The following is a 12,698-nucleotide window of genomic DNA, read 5'->3' as shown; positions in this document are numbered from 1 at the left end:
GGGAGAATTCATTAGGTGGGGAATCCACAGGTAGCTAATGTATCCACCAGAAAAAGCATTACCAAAGGTAAGTAACTTGCTCTTCTGGTTGCCGTGATCTGTGCTCGCTGGGTGAGTGAGCTTCAGGCTCTTTCTTCTAAACCCCAGTTGTTGTCTGTTTTCCCTGACAAGGTGGGGCTCCATACGAGGGCCTCATTCCTTCACAAAGTGGTCACGCCCATTCATGAAGCCCAATCCATCACTTTCCCTTTTTATTCACTCCCACATTCTTCTCACGAAGAGGAGAGACTCCACCGTCTGGATGCAAAAAGAGCCTAGGCATACTACCTCAATCTTACCAAAGATTTCGGGTTGGATGATGAACTCTTTTTTTGGGGGGGGGTTGGGGGGGCGGACGAAGAAAGGGAAGGCGGTGCAGAAGTGCAACATCTCACGATGGGTGCTTCTTTGCATCAAAAAGTGCTACGCTTTGGCTAAGAAGTTTTTTTTTTTTTTAAATACGTATTTATTTTTATTTATATTTTTGCCAACTTCATAGGGATTCGAGAGGTACCCATAGTTTGTGGGTTCCCCTGGAGGAGAACAATAATTTATCCCAGACGACTCGGAGAGGCATCGGTCGACTGCACCATCGGCTTCAGTGGGGCCTATTCACCCAAGGTCTGATTCGGACCCTTTTTCCTATGGGGAGGAATTGGATGGATCCCTGGACCATTATGAATACCAGGATGACCATGCTGTGGACTGGGAACAGGATTTGGGCGAAGCCAGAGGTCTGGATACTTCTCCTGACGCTGGCATGCTGTCTCCTCCTACTGTGGCTACTGCGGAGGAAGCAACTTACAGTATGGTGGTCAGTAGGGCAGCTGAGGTCCTCAGCCTTGAGCTACCTACTGTGGAAGTCAGGTCTAATATCCTGACTGAGGTGCTTCAGCCTGGGGCTTCTACTTCAGAACCCCTTCTCTCATTCAATGAGGCCCTCACCGATGTCCTTTTGGGTACATGGTCCAAACCCAACACAGGGGCTCCTGCCATTGGCCTGCACCGACCGACCCCAAATTCCTGTCCCAACACCCCACTCCTGAGAGTCGTGTTATCCAGGCTTCCACTTCTTCAGGCGCATTCCCTTCCGTACCCCAGGATAGTGAATCCAAAAGGCTGGAACAATTTGCCAAGAAGTTGTTATCTTCCTGCAGCCTCGCACTGCGGTCTGTGAACACTGCATGTTTTTTGTGACGTTATACCCACTCCCTGTGGGTTACAGTTGCGCAAGTCCTGCCGCAGATACCGGAGGAGGCCCGTGCTATCGTCTCCCAAGCAGTGAAAGATGGGAGAGATGCAGAAAAGTTCACTATCCGTTGTGGGCGGGATAAGAGAGACTTTCTGGGCAGATCGGTTGCAACAACAGTGGTCTTACGGCGCCATGCCTGGTTACGCACTTGTGGCTTCTCGGGGGATGTCAAACAGTCACTCATGGACATGCCCTTTGATGGCACCCGTCTCTTTGGAGACAAAGCGGACTCTGCCTTGGAGAGATTCAATGATTCCCAGTCTACGGCTCGGACCCTTGGTCTTTCCTCCGCCACTCGCCCACCGCATTCAGCTTTTCATCCATTTCATGGAACACGGAAGGGGCACCCTGTCATGTCCTCAACCCAGCCATCGTGCCACGCACGCTGGGCAGCCTATGCATGGCCGAGGTCGCGGAATTCCACGTGGCTGTGAGACAGGGAACCATAGGTCTGTCCATTCCACCTCTGCCCCCCCCCCTGCAGTCTCCAAACCCTCCTAGTCCGTCCCGTCACTCCTACCCAGTTAGGGGCAGGATCCGCCATCACCTGCCCCACTGGGAACTTATCACCACTGATGGGTGGGTTTTGCAGATCATTCGGAAGGGCTACTCCTCCCCACCCTCCTTTGGAATCTGCAGCACCACACATGCCACCATCCTTCCATCATCTTCCGGAGGATCATTTTGTGCTTCTCCACCAGGAAGTCATGGCTCTCTTGGCCAAGGGAGCTATAGAAAGAGTCCCTGTGCCAGAAGTGGGTCGTGGTTGTTATTCCTGCTACTTTCTTATACCAACGAAGGACAAGGGCTTACATCCAATCCTAGACTTTCGGGTCCTGAACTACTTCCTCAAGAAGGAGAAATTAAAAATGGTCACCCTGGCTCAGGTTCTTTCTGCCTTAGACCCATGAGACTGGATGGTAGCGTTGGACTTGCAGGACGCTTATTTTCACATCCCCATCCTGCCTGCCCACAGACGTTACCTACGATTCATGGTAGGTCACGAGCACTTTCAGTTTACCATGCTCCTTTTCGGCCTTACCAGCGCCCCTCTGGTGTTCACAAAAATGATGGCGGTGGTTGCAGCTCATCTGTGCATCTTAGGGGTCTCAGTTTTCCCCTACCTCAATGACTGGCTGTTGAAGGCGCCTTCTCCCCAAACAGTCGTCTCTCACCTTCAGACTATGGCGAACCTCCTGCACAAGCTGGGGTTCACTATAAACGTGCCGAAGTCACACCTGACTCCCTCTCAGACGCTCACTTTCATTGGAGCTGTTCTGGATACAGTGCAATTTCTCACTTATTCTCCAGACAAGCGAGTCCAAGACCTTCAGGCTATGATTCAGATCTTTCTTTCAGCCTCGGTCTTGGGTTTCGGTGAGTGTGAGCCTGCTGGGCCTCATGGCCTCCTGTCTCCTGCTAGTACACATGCCAGATGGCATATGCGCACTCTGCAGTGGGACCTAAAGTTCCAGTGGGCGCAGCATCAGGGAAATCGCTCAGACATGGTCCAGATCTCGGAGGGGACTGCGAAAGACCTGCAGTGGTGGCTTTAGAATCCAAATTGTGTCAACAGCAGATCCCTCTCCCTTCCCCAACCAGATCTCTCTATAGTGACAGATGCATCACTTGTGGGTTGGTGTGGCCACATGGGAGAAGCAGAGATCAGAGGCCTCTGGTTTCCGGCGGAGTCGGGCTCCACATAAAAATGCTGGAGCTCCGGGCTCCGGGCAATCAGGCTTAGGTCAAAAACATTCCTTTCCTCTCTCAAAGGGAAAGTGGTGCAGGTGTTCACAGACAACACTACCGCCATGTGGTACTCCAACAGACAACGCGGGGTAGGGTCCTGGACCCTTTGTCAGGAAGCACTACGCCTCTGGACATGGCTGGAATATCAGGGCATTGCGCTGATGGTTGAACATCTGGCAGGCTCTCAACGCCAGAGCAGAGAAACTCAGCCGCCGACGCACAGTCGATCATGAATGGCGTCTCTATCTGGAGGTGAAGCAAGGTCTCAAGTGGGGAGAGCCTTGGTTAGATCTGTTTGCCTCCGCAGAGAACACGCAATGTCAGCTGTTTTGCACGTTGGAATTTTCGAAGACGGCACTCGCTCGGAGACGCTTTTCATCTCGAGTGGAGCTCCAGCCTCCTGTACGCCTTCCCGTCTAGCCCTCTTCTACCCAGAGTTCTCAAGAAAATCAAGTACGACCGGGCCCAAGTTATCTTGGTGGCTCCGGACTGGGCTTGAAGAGTGTGGTATCCAGAGCTATTGAGCATGTCCATCCATCCTCCACTCAGACTGCCTCTTTGGGCGGATCTTCTGTCACAGCAGCAGGAGACGGTTCTCCACCGGCACCTGCCCAACCTCCACCTTCATGCGTGGAGATTGAGCTGCAACAGTTGAATGCATTTGCCCTTCCACCCAAAGTCTGCAATGTTTCTTGGCAGCCAGGCATCCATCGACTAAAACTGTATATGCCTGTCGTTGGAATAAATCTTGTGGCATGGTGTACCAACAAATCTGTTGATCACATTTGTGCCCCTCTGTCAGAGGTTCTTCTGTTCATTATTTAGCCCAGCAGGGCTCTGCTTTGGGCACCCTTAAAGGTTGCCTGATCAGCCCTCACTCTTTAAATCTCCTATTGTCAGTAGGTTCTTAAAAGGGCTCACCCACTTATTATCTCCCACTCCATTTATTATGCCTCAGTGGGATCTTAATCTTGTACTGACTTATTTAATGTGTACCCCCTTTGAGCCAATGCATAATTGTCCCTTGCGGATCCTCGCATTCAAACTGTCTTTCTTTGTCGCTATCACCTCTGCTTGCAGGGTGAGTGAGCTCCAGGTGCTTTCTTCAATGCCTCCAAACTTGTCTGTACACCCTGACAAAGTGGTGTTACGCATTAGAGCTTCATTCCTTCCTAAGGTATTTACACCATTTTATGTAGGCCAGTCCATCACTTTGCCTACCTTCTACATACTCCCACACCCTTCCCATGAGAAGGGGAGAGACTCCACTGTCTGGACCCAAAAAGAGTGTTGGTGTTCTACCTCCATTGTACTAAAGATTTCCAGGTGGACAATCAACTCTTTGGCTATGTGGGTGCTAAGAAAGGGAAGGCGGTGCAAAAGCATATCAGCTCTCGATGGGTGCTTCTTTGCATCAAAATGTGCTACACTTTGGCTAAAAAGCAACCTCCTGAAGGCTTGCGTGCTCATTCCACCAGAGAAATTGCGGCTTCCACTGCGTTAGCACGCGGAGTTCCTGTCCTGGATATCTGTCGGGCAGCTACATGGGCATCCCTGCACACGTTTGATAAGCATTACTGCCTGGATAGTCAGGTCCGTCGAGGCGGCTACTTTGGTCGTTCAGTCCTGCAAGACTTTCTAGTATGATCTTTGTTCGCAGCCCACCACATAGGATGGCATTGCTTGGGTATCAATTCTAAGGTAAGGAATCTGCAACTAGAAGTCTCTATCAGATGTACAGGTTAGTTGCCTTCGGTATTTGAAATATCTGGTGGGAGACACATTCTAGTTGCAGCTTCCTTACCGCCCACCCATCCTCCCTGCTTTGCGAAATTATTTCTGGGGACAGGTGTTCCACCCTTTCAGGTCCTTAGCTCTGTCACACCAATCTCAGTGTTCTTAGCGGCTCTGCGCTCTGGCGTGGAAAGTCGTTAAAAGAAACTGACATCACTGCGCGAGGGCGGCGTCAGTGTACTACTCCAGACGTCATCAAGGCATCAGTCGATGCCTGCGGAGTCGAACAACGCCACCTACAGACGCCCAAGGGTATTGCTCGAAGAAAAATCTCCAGAAACAGTCTAACGCCTGGGGGGAAATTCTAAGGTAAGGAATCTGCAACTAGAATATGTCTCTACCAGATATTTCATTACCGAAGGTAAGTAATTTGTACTTTAGGCCATTTGGGAGCTTGCATAAGGGGTCGCACCCCTTATCAGTATAAAGGTTTAAAAAAAAAAAAAAAAAAAAAAACCTGGTTTCTAGTGGCTTCTGCCCCCCACCCCCTGCCAAAAGGGGCAGATCGGCCTAATTAATAAAGGCCAATCTGCCCCCTGGGGGGGGGCAGAAATGATCTTTTAAAAAAATTGCTTGAGGGGGGAACAACCCTTGCCTAAGGGGTCACTCCTGTTCTCAATATAAATAAAAGCATCCCTGGTGCCTAATGGCTTCTGCCCTCCCTGGGGGCAGATCAGCCTATTTCTGATGGATACAACTACCTGTGGATTCCTCACCTAATGAATACTCCCATTGCACCAGCGTTCGACGGAAATCTTCTTCCTAGCTTCTGCACGTCGACGAGGACGTCACAGTTGCCCACGCGACGCTGTCTGACGTCATACAGGCAATAAGAGGTCCTCGCCGACGTCAGTTCACTTTTTTCCGTGCCATTCGAAACGGTTATCTTAGAGGGAGCTACTGTTGCTGTTCGACAGTTACAGTGTGTTTTTTGGATCTATTTTTTTCTTTGAGATTACAATGTCACAAAGAAAGTCAGGATTCAAGCCCTGCCGTGAGTGTGGGGGCAAAATGTCGGTAACTAACTAAGACTGTTTGTGGTGTCTTAGTTCCGATCATGATGTTGACAAGTGCGATTCGTGTCAACATATGAATCCTAAGGCCCTGAAAGAGCGCGAGGCTAAGCTTTTTCAGGCAAAGTCGAAAAGGTAGGAAAAGAGACATCATCGAAAATCCTCGTCACCGAAGTCTCATCGGCGTCATCGGGACTCCCGGCGTCATCGAGAATCACGGCGCCGGTCGAGTAAAGAGAGGTCGAGGTCACTATCAACTCGACGTCGGAAGTCTTGGGAGGTCAGTCCCACTGTCACTCCCCATCCGTCGACGCCGTTGCCTTCTCCAGCCTCACCGACTTCGCCCGGGTCATCGGGCCAACCACCTTCAGTGTTTGAGGTTTCGCAGCCTCAAATATTTTCTACGTCGTTGCAGACGTCGAGGTCGGTGTCGCCTTCGAACCAGGCACCCCAGTACCCGGCTTTCCCGGCCCCTGGAGCTGATAGTACCGCATTTTTAAATGCAATGTTTTCCATCTTCCAGCAGATGGCTCCAGGTGGTGGACCGGCTGGTCCTTCGGGCCTTTTGGCCTTCAACATGGGTGCTCCGGCTCCGCTTCGACCGGCACCCTTTATGCCCTTTCTCCCCCTGGGGAACGGGGGCTCGGCGCCGGTATCGGCTACGGTGGCTCCTGAGACTTCGGCTCCGGCGGCTTCGATGTTTCAACCAGTGGCGCCGTCTAGACCTCCTGCAACTCCGAAGTAGTCTTCTCTCCATGCGACTCCTCGATCGGCGTCGTTCTTCAACATCAGCTGACGCCATGTCGACGCCAAGGATAGAGGAGAGGCTGCACTCGAGGAGGCTTGCTCTCCGCCTCCTTGAAGAGCAGGAGTACCAGAGACAAAACATGGAGGAAGGAGAGATTGAGGACTCTCGTGAGGGTCTCCATGGGCTGGACACTGCTAGTGGCCTAGATACTTCCCCCGAGTGGGACTTGTCATCTCCTGGGGAGTATACAGAAGAGGCGGCCACTTTCCATTCTGTTATCAGGAAGGCAGCTAGCTTCTTGGATCTTCCTTTGCCGGTAACTGAAGCCAAGCAGAATTTGTTGACAGAGGTGTTGCACCCGGCCTCTACATCGGCAGAACCACTTTTGCCGTTCAATGAGGCTTTGCTGGACCCTGTTTTGGAAGTCTGGAAGAAGCCGGGGTCTTCTTCAGCTGTCAATAGATCTGTGGCTAGGAGGTATCGGGCTGCACTGGCTGACCCTGGTTTTCTTACCAGACATCCAACACCTGAAAGCTTGGTGGTCCAGGCTTCCTGCTTGGCAAGGTCTGCTCCTGGCTCTTTTCCATCTGTGCCCTCGGATAGAGACTCCAAGAAGATGGACATGGCATCCAAAAAGGTGTTCTCTTCATGTAGCATGGCATTGAAGTCCACCAATGCTACATATATTTTAGGAAGATACATTTATGCCCTGATGGACGAGATTGCATCAACGCATACGGAGGTCCCTCAGGGGCTGTTAAATCTAGTATTGGACGCTCAGGCAGCTGCAAATCTGGTTATCCAATCTGGGTTGGATACAACTGACTCCATTGCTAGGGCAATGGGCACTGCTGTAGTTACGAGGAGGCAGGCTTGGCTTCGTAACTCATGATTTTCCTCTGATGTGCAGTCGACCCTACTGGACCTTCCTTTTGTTGGGGACAAGCTCTTTGGTGCCAAGGCGGATTCGGCCTTAGAGAGGTTTAAGGAGAGCAGGGCCACGGCCAAGTTGCTGGGCTTGCAAGCCACTTCTTCTGCCTCCTCCAGATTTTTTAGGAGGTTTTGAGGATTTGATCGTGGCTCCTCCTCCTCCTCCTCCTTTCGAGGGAAATTCCAGAAGCCTACCTCTGCTCTTTCCTATAGATCTTTTAGAGGGAGTGGTAGGGTCCGTACCAGGGGAGCCTCTCAGCAGCACTCTGCCTTTTCCTCTTCCTCTGGAGGGGTGCAGCAGGGGAAGCAGCCTTAGGCTTCCACCAATTCCCACTCACTCCACTCCTGTAGGGGGGAGGTTACTGAATTTTCTCCACAAGTGGGAGGTCATAACTTCAGACTCCTGGGTTACCAGCATTGTGAGAAAAGGCTACACCCTTCCCTTTTGGGAGTTTCCGCCCCCCATCCCGCCCGCCCATCTTCTTGTTCAGAAGAACACCTCCTGTTGTTGGAACAGGAGGTTCAAGTTCTCCTTTCAAAGGGCTCGGTGGAGTTGGTTCCAGAGCAGGAAAGGGGTCAAGGTTGTTATTCAAGGTACTTCCTGATTCCCAAGAAGGATGGTCGTTTGAGACCAATCCTGGACCTAAGGATCTTGAATTGGTTCCTCAAACAGGAAAAGTTCAAGATGCTGACCCTAGCTCAGGTGCTTTTGGCGCTGAACAATGGAGATTGGATGGTGTCTGTCGACTTGCAGGATGCTTACTTTCATATCCCGATACTCAGGTCACACAGGAAGTATCTCCGTTTTGTGGTGGGGTCGCAGCACTATCAGTTTGCGGTCCTCCCGTTTGGTCTTACTTCAGCACCTCGAGTCTTCACGAAGGTGATGTCGGTGGTTGCGGCAGAGCTCAGAAGGAATGGGATAGCAGTATTTCCTTATCTAGACGACTGGTTGATCAAAGCCAGGTCTCCGGAGCTCATGTTGCATCACCTGCAGTCGACAACCCAGTTGTTGTTTGACCTGGGCTTTTGGGTGAACATGCCCAAATCTCACCTAGAGCCCTCTCAGCGCCCCCTGTTCATAGGGGCAGTACTGGATACAACATTGAACCGAGCCTTTCCTCCGCCTCAGCGGATTCAGGACATTCAGGCGTTGGTTCCAATGTTTCAAAGTGGAGCAGTCATTTCAGTCCTCAAGGTCCTACGTCTGCTCGGTCTGTTTGCTTCTTGCATACTGTTGGTCATGCATGCTCGCTGGCACATGAGGGCTCTTCAGTGGTGCCTCCGAAGGCAGTGGTCTCAACACAAAGGGGATCTCGAAGGCTCGGTGAGAATCTCCAGAGATGCTGCCATGGATTTGAAATGGTGGATTGCAGACGGCAATCTTTCCAGAGGAAGGCCGTTCTCGCAAGCTACGCCTGTGGCCACAGTAATAACGGATGCTTCCACTCTAGGGTGGGGAGCTCATCTGTGGGACCTGGAGATCAAGGGACTATGGTCTCCAGTAGAACAGGTGTTTCATATCAATCTGTTGGAGTTACGGGCTGTACGTCTGGCTCTCAAGGCCTTCCTCTCGTCCCTTCGTGGTCAGTCGGTTCAGGTCCTGACGGACAACACTACTGCGATGTGGTATATAAACAAACAGGGAGGGGTAGGGTCGTGCCCTCTCTGCAGAGAAGCTCTACGGCTATGGTCCTGGGCAAAGGACCATCAGATTTGCTTGGTAGCGAATCATCTGGCCGGAGTCTTGAACGTATGTGCGGACAATCTCAGTCGCCATTTCTCGGCCGTTCACGAGTGGCGTCTCCATCCAGATCAAGTCCGGTTAATCTTCCAGATGTGGGGGTTTCCTCGGATAGATCTGTTTGCCACCCGGGAGAACTCGCACTGCCCGTTATTCTGCAGCCTCCAGTATCCGGTACAAGGAGCTTTGGGGGAAGCGTTTCAGATGACCTGGTGTGACCAGTTGCTTTATGCGTTTCCCCCCATACCCTTGATTCCTTGTGTGTTGAGTAAAATTCGCCAAGACCGGGCTCAAGTCATCTTAATTGCTCCGGATTGGCCAAGGAGGGTGTGGTACTCGGACCTTCTCCAACTCTCACTGTGCCCTCCGCTCCGTCTCCCTCTCAGGGCAGACCTCCTCTCACAGTCGCAGGGGCAGGTTTTACACCCCCACCTCCAGAGCCTGCACCTTCATGCCTGGAGATTGAACGGGGCAACCTGAGTTCTTTCTCTCTCCTGCCTGATGTAGTGGATGTTATCTTATCGGCCAGGCGACACTCCACTAAATCTATCTACGCTAATAGGTGGTCTAAATTTGTGGTTTGGTGTGGAGAGAGGCAGATTGATCCCTTACGTGTTCATTTGTCAGATGTTTTATCTTTTGCTTTGTCTTTAGCACAGAGGGGTTGTGCAGTGGCTACTGTTAAGGGTTACTTGTCTGCCTTGTCAGCCTTTCTTTGTCTTCCAGACCAGCCTTCTTTATTTAAATCACCAATAGTACTTAGATTCTTGAAGGGCCTTATGAATAAAATCCCTCCAACTCCTTTCGTTATGGCTCAATGGGATTTGACTTTGGTTCTAACTTTCCTTATGGGGGTCCCCTTTTGAGCCTATGCATTCTTGCCCCATAAGAATATTGGTTCTTAAAACGGTTTTCCTGGTTGCAATTACCTCTGCAAGGAGAGTGAGTGAGTTGCAGGCTCTATCGGTAAAACCCCCTTATACATCTTTTTATGGGGATAAGGTGGTGTTGAGGACGAAGGCTGCTTTCCTTCCGAAGGTTGTTTCACCCTTTCATTTGGCCCAGACAATTACTCTATCCACGTTTTATCCTCTGCCTCATCCGTCAAAGGAAGAAGAGAGACTACACCGCTTGGACCCAAAGAGGGCGCTAAGCTTTTACATAGACAGGACAAAGGATTTCAGGCTGGAGGATCAGCTTTTCATCGGATACGTGGGAAAGAGGAGAGGAAAGGCAGTCCACAAGAGAACACTCTCCAGGTGGGTTGCTCTTTGCATTAAAATGTGTTGCTCTTTAGCAAAGAAGGATCCTCCTGATGGTATAAGAGCTCATTCCACCAGAGCTAAGTCGGCCTCTTCGACCTTGGCTAGGGGTGTTCCTGTGGTCAACATCTGCAAGGCCGCAACTTGGTCATGCCTTCATACTTTTGCGAAGCATTACTGCTTGGACTCTGAGGTCAGAAGGGATGGCCATTTTGCACGGTCAGTGCTGCAGGATTTCTTGGTTTGACCATTCAGGCACCCACCACCGAGTGCGGTACTGCTTTGGGACTCTATTCATTAGGTGAGGAATCCACAGGTAGTTGTATCCATCAGAAGAATGAGTTACTTACCTTCGGTAGCGACTTTTCTGGTGGATACATTAGCTACCTGTGGATTCCTCGCGGTCCCACCCGCCTCCCCGTTGCCTGTTTGGTCTAACCAAGTAATTCTTGAGTGTGCTCCTCTTGGTTTTGAGGATTTGTATATATTATGTATATATGTTTATATCTATATATATAGTTCATATATTTATTTACTTGTTTAAAAAAAAAAATGGTAGGTTGAATTCTCAGAATGATGTGTTTGTTTGGAATATCATTAAATATTACTATTGTTCTTTCATCTCAATGGCCTATTATTCTCAGGCACGTAAAAAATGTTGGCACTGACGTCGGCACGTCGGCGAGGACCTCTTATTGCCTGTATGACGTCAGACGGCATCGCGTGGGCAACTGCTCGTCGACGTGCAGAAGCTAGGAAGAAGATTTCCGTCGAATGCTGGCGCAATGGGAGTATTCATTAGGTGAGGAATCCACAGGAAGCTAATGTATCCACCAGAAAAGTCGCTACCGAAGGTAAGTAACTCGTTCTTTAATAGCATTATGTCCATGGCAGTGAAGGGGTTAAGGACATGAAGACAACACACGCTTTAGCAAGAGGTTTCTGTTGACCCGGTGACAAAGTTGATGCAGGATACATTTGGGACTTTCCTATGGTAGTAGTATGACTATTTTGCCATTAACATGCTTTTGAATACTGTATTTGAGATTTAAGGTGACATTGCTATTTGCGTGCCCTCCACTTGAACGTCATATTGGTTCTGCATGGAATAGTTATAAGGTTTTTTTTCTCTTCTAGGGAATGACGGCTCCAAACGGGAATGAACAAGAAGGAACTGACCATTTTTATCTCACGAAGAAAGAGGGGACATAAACATGGACTATGTTATGAATTTAGCGTTTGATAGGTTATGTGGAATACCCCTTCCCTAAGATTTCTGTGAAATAAAGGTTTTTTTTTCTAATTGTAAAGGCTGCTGATTAATAAAATGGACGAAGGAAATGCATAATCCATGGCTCAGGTCTTGAGATTGAATCATAGTTCATAATTTCATTAATTATCAAAAGTAAATGTGCTTTGCTAATGTGTCCCTCATTAGTGCTGACCTACCATTAGTATTTTTTTGTGAAAGCTAACTACCCAACTGCATCTCCAATAACTTTTTTTTAACCAGTTTTAAATTGCATTTTCAATATCACAATCTTGAATAAATTACATCTATGAAAGTTACATTATCATTAGTAAAATCCGCAATCCAGCTACATCGTCATTAATAAAATAGTTTTAAATCAGTATCAGCAGGAGTCCTTGGTTCAGTCCTTAAACAGCAACATTGGAAAAAACAAGTCATGTGTTGATGTTAACTCACATTCTGCCATTACCATAAGTGCTATTCAATCTTCCTATCTCAAGCAGGTACTGCAAACATTGAAAATCAACAGTGACATCCATGAAGCTATAATGGCCACTAGGAAGCTATTCAGGGACATCAAAGGGTGTAACAGAAGGGTGTTGTCACTCACCCATGGACAGGCTGGAAGGGGTTATGTTGGAGGTGTGGGAATGTGGATAAAAGGGGATGGGGGAGGAGGGGGTTATGTCCCCGCCAGGGTAGGTTTAAGTACGGGCCACCAACTCTTGAATGTGTGCAAGTCAAGTAATAGTGCTTCCCATTCCACATTTCTGGGGTATTTGCGTAGTCCTCATATTTCTTGCCTCCTGAGCTCCTCTCCCTGTCCCCACTTCAGTATTGCCGCACACCAGTGGGCTATATCTAACAATACCTGGGCTTTCCAGTGCATGGCAATTAGTCTGCATGCTATCAGCA

At 49.5% G+C, this 12,698-nt stretch overlaps 1 long non-coding RNA gene across 4 annotated transcripts in view; it reads left to right on the top strand.

The window, feature by feature from the left end:
* The window catches only part of LOC138247281 (uncharacterized), a 66,136-nt gene extending 54,278 nt beyond the window's left edge, over positions 1 to 11,858 (top strand). For 2 of the 4 annotated variants that reach the window (XR_011194406.1, XR_011194404.1), the window contains exon 3: positions 11,669 to 11,851. This is a non-coding gene — a long non-coding RNA (uncharacterized lncRNA). Of the gene's footprint in view, positions 1 to 11,668 lie in introns of all 4 variants that reach the window. The other 2 variants (XR_011194407.1, XR_011194405.1) reach the window with 2 other exon arrangements.
* The last annotated feature ends 840 nt before the right edge of the window (positions 11,859 to 12,698 follow it).

This window comes from Pleurodeles waltl, chromosome 7, assembly GCF_031143425.1.
Source record: "Pleurodeles waltl isolate 20211129_DDA chromosome 7, aPleWal1.hap1.20221129, whole genome shotgun sequence".
NCBI lineage: Eukaryota > Metazoa > Chordata > Amphibia > Caudata > Salamandridae > Pleurodeles > Pleurodeles waltl.
Note: the sequence above shows the minus strand (reverse complement) of the source record. Positions and strands in the feature narration are given on the sequence as shown.